The 4235-nt window shown below is 37.0% G+C and overlaps 1 pseudogene; it reads left to right on the forward strand.

The window, feature by feature from the left end:
- Positions 1–3174: 3174 nt before the first annotated feature.
- LOC132623655 (high mobility group B protein 2-like) lies at positions 3175–3938 on the forward strand (annotated as a pseudogene).
- The last annotated feature ends 297 nt before the right edge of the window (positions 3939–4235 follow it).

Raw genomic sequence — 4235 nt, forward strand, 5'->3', positions numbered from 1 at the left:
TGAAAGGAGGAGCTAATCAAAAAGAGAGTTAATGAAGAAGAAATATTTTGTTTTTTTGTGTGTTTTCTCTCGTGAAATATCCAATTTATAGTCGTAAGAAAGTGAGAGTTACAGTGAGGAATTAAACAACTCATGAATTATGACCAATAATTCTCATTAAGGCCAAATACATTCTGCACAATAAATGTGGTAATTGTACTTTGCATCCTCATCTGCACATTCATTCGAGAGTAGTAACTTTTACTTTGCATTCTCATTCATTAATGAAAAGTGCACACAACCACTCCACGTGTCCATTCGGTTAGAATGAGAGGTATTTGTGATAACTTTCTTAACAGGATGGGTAAATTTGTACCGAAAATGTAAAGGAGGACAAATTTAATTTATATACTAAAGTATAAGGGCAAATCTGACCCTTTTCCCTCGTTAAAATACATAATAATGTTTCAGAAACTTTCTTGAAGCCTAAATCCTCAAATTGCCCTTGGAGCTAAAAAAAAAAAAAAAAAGGTTGTCGAGTCTTTGAGTTGTTGCCAAAGGGACGTTGGGGGTGATCAACCCTTTGTGAAAGTTTCCATTTTGTAGGCTGATGCCTCTCCCCTTCCTTTCCGTAGTATCTCACCATATAGGAGTATCATGTTGTACTATTGTATAGGAGAGAGAAATGCTAAAAACAAAAACAAAATAAGGTGTAACAGAAGAGAGAGTACTTGTAATGTGTGCAGTGTCAAGAAGCCCAGCTGAAGCTTTTTTCCCTTCATTTTCTTCTACTGTCTCTCTTCCATTACATGGTGTGCCAAAAAAGCTTGTACAACAGAAACTATTCTCGGTATGTCTCAACTTTTGTGTAATCTTTTGTTTACATACATGTTCATGTGTCCTTAAATGGACTTTCAGACCATTTGTCTTTTTTTTTTTCCTTTCATTGTTAAATGTTCTTGCTTTCAATGTATTTATTTCTTTAAAAATATATATTTTTTAGCTGAAGCTTCATGTTTAGGATCTGCTTTGATTTGATTATTTTAACAGGGATTTTGGGACTCTTCTTTTGAGATTCAATGTCTTTTGTTGTGAGGATTGTGGTTTCTTCTTCTTTTTATTATTATTGATTTCTTCTGAATTATTTTGTTACTTACTCCTCACCATGGGTTTTCTATTTCTTTTTTTTTTTTTTTTTGTTAAATTATTTATGTTGTTTGTGTGTCGTACTTGCATGCAATTTCTTAGTGGTGTTGGTCAAAAGCAAAAAAAAAAAAAAAAAAAAAAAATGGAAAAAGCTTTACATAAGCATTAAGCTTCAATATAGTACATTTTTATAGCTTCTTTTGTCTGAGAGAAAAATACAATCTTTTGTGGTCCAGTTTTTCATAAATTGACTTGCTTTTATTCTCTTGCAGTTGATACAGTAAAAGTATAAGAAAAGGACAGAAGTAATGATCCCAGGTTACTAATACATTAGTTGTCATTAGCTGATTACTCAACTGTTTTGGTCTGCTGAAAAAAATGTCATCTTTCAACAGTTGGTTTAGGAAATGCTACTTCACCCTGCAGTCCCATTCTTTACTGTTTTAGCCTCATCTTGTATATGATTTACATCGCATAAATCATATGTTTCTGTTTGATTTTTGAGTTTCATGTTTATTTTGACAGAGCATAGGCCATCCATTTACTTGCTAGCTCTCTCCTACCATTCTCAAAATGGAAGTGGATCCCAACAGGCATCCATGTTTTCGCATCCATCTACTTAAAGAAGGTTTTATGGATAAAATAGTAAGTTTTCCTTTTAGTGTGTTCTTGCTTTTTTTTCTTTTGTTGAGGTCTAAATCTGAGTTTTGCTAATCTGATTTGTCAGCTAATACCGTCTAAGTTTGTGAAAAAACACAAGAAGATGTTGGCTAAGAGCTGCATACTCCAAACTGATGCAGCTGGGATTTCGTGGAAAGCAAGAATAAAGAAAGAAAAGCCCAATTACTTCATATGTGAAGGAGAATGGGCACAGTTTGTGGTGTATCACAAGTCGGAGATAGGGGACTTTTTGCTCTTCTTTCTCATTGATAAATTTACGTTCCATGTGATTCTCTACTCCAAGAAGCATTCTGGAAACCTTCCTGGGGAGCTACCTTTTGAGGAACTCAGTTCTTCCTCTGAAGACGAAGGGGAAGGGGAGGAGGAAGAGAACATCGAAGCTTCTGAGGAGGATTAGCCATGTAAGTTAAAATGGATCAGCCAAGAGCCAATCGATATATCAGATTCTGAGGAAGAAAGTGTTGATCCAACCCGTAGCTCCAAAGATGGGGGAAATCCGGGCTGTTCACGTCCAGGTAACGTCGACCCAGTGACGCATCTAGAATTTATAAGTAATGGGTGCTTTACTGATTTTGGTATAAGTTTTAGAATGATTAGAATTAAATATGGGTGCTCATGGTCACTTCATATAAATTTTTAAATATATTTATGCATATATAGCACAATTTGGCCAAACTCAGTGGGTGCTTCAGCACCCATACCTCTCAACGTAGATCCGCCATTGGGCTACCCCTTTATACATTTGGTATCTTTAGTTGTTTCCAGTTTATCTGTTCATGCACAAGACTCAATGAAACAGAAATGACGCATACTAGATCATACCAACTAATTGTATTAAGTCTGCTAGCTAGTTCTGTATAACTTGTTTAATGACTCTTTTAGCCTAGTTAACGACTTGTATATTATCATGACTATAAGTATCCGTATAGACACTTATTGTTTTTCCCTGAGCCTTTCTTAATACCTCACAGCACCACAACTAAGCTAGGACTTACCTCCTTGTTTCTCTCTTTCTCTGGTTCATTATGAAAGCAGGTAAATCTGATGTCAAAGCTGATAACATGCTCGGCATGAAAAAGAGGGTTGGCCCACCCAGTGGCTCTAAAGATGGGGGAAATCCATGCTATTCACATCCAGGTAAGGTCAACCTCTTTCTGAATTTTGGTATGTTTCTATGGCAGTCACAATGAAAACAATGATGCATATAGATCATACCAACTTATGTCTTAATTGCTCTTGTTACTTATTAAGTTTGGTATTTCAGTATAACTTAAAGCACTTTTTTATCCTAGTTAAGGACTCATATCATCGTGACTATTGAGTATGAAATTGCCTTTGAGTCCCTCCCCCATAGCCCTTCTTATCCCTTCCCTTTCAGCCCGCATACGCTCACCCTAGAGCCACAAAGAATCTAGGGCATATCTTTTTGTTTGTCTCTCTGGTTCATTTTCTCAACCCTGGAGGCTTCATCATGATAGGATGTAAATGTGTGCTCAGCTTGAAGAAGAAATCTCCCGAGACCAAAGAAGTGAGGAAGGCTGCCAAGGATCCTGACAGACCTAAGGGGCCTGCAAGTGCTTTCTATGTTAGGCGAGGACGGAAGGCTTGCAAGGATCCTAACAAACCCAAGAGGCCTGCATGTGCTTTCTTAATTTTCATGAAGGAGTTTAGGAAGCAGCTCAAGAAGGAGAATTCAAAAACTAAATCTGTGGCCGCTGTCAGTATAGCTGGTGGAGGCAAGTGGAAACAGTTGTCTGATGCTGAAAAAGCTCCGTATGTGGCAGAGGCAAAGAGAAGGATGGAGGAATATTTCAAGAAGAGGGATGCTTATTATAACAAGGGAGTAGCTGCTGGATCTTCCGAAGAAAGGAATCTTCCAAGTCAATGTCCGAGGTTGATGAGGAAGAGGAGGATGATGATTGAACAAGTTTTTAATGGATGAGGAAATTGGGGAGGAAGCTTGAATAGTATCTTCTATACATGGCTTCTTTTAACTGTATAACACTTGCAATTTTTCTGCTTTTATTTTGGGTGTTAAAGTTGCATTTAGAGCAGCTGTTTGTACAGCTCAATAGTTCATTTACATTTTACTCTGATGCTTCTTAATCCTAATTCAGCTAGGTGTTAGTCCTTCCTGGCTAGTTTATGGATTTCCATCTAATTCATCTCTTGCTAATTGTCTAGTTTGCTGGTAAGATATCTTTGTTGTTGATATATGCTTCCTATTGAAGTTGGGATAGCTTTCTGTTCCAACCTTTTCTATGGGAGTTGTGGGACCCAAAAAGGAAATGTCATCCTTAATTTGCCTAAAGGAATTCAAATGACTGTTTCAACTAGTTATGTATTAACATGCAATTGATTGTCTACATAGATGCATGAGTATTTCCTGGTTGCATTATGGCGTAGCCTTTGTATGGAAGCTTAGTAGC

Source organism: Lycium barbarum, chromosome 12 (assembly GCF_019175385.1).
Source record: "Lycium barbarum isolate Lr01 chromosome 12, ASM1917538v2, whole genome shotgun sequence".
NCBI classification, from domain to species: domain Eukaryota; kingdom Viridiplantae; phylum Streptophyta; class Magnoliopsida; order Solanales; family Solanaceae; genus Lycium; species Lycium barbarum.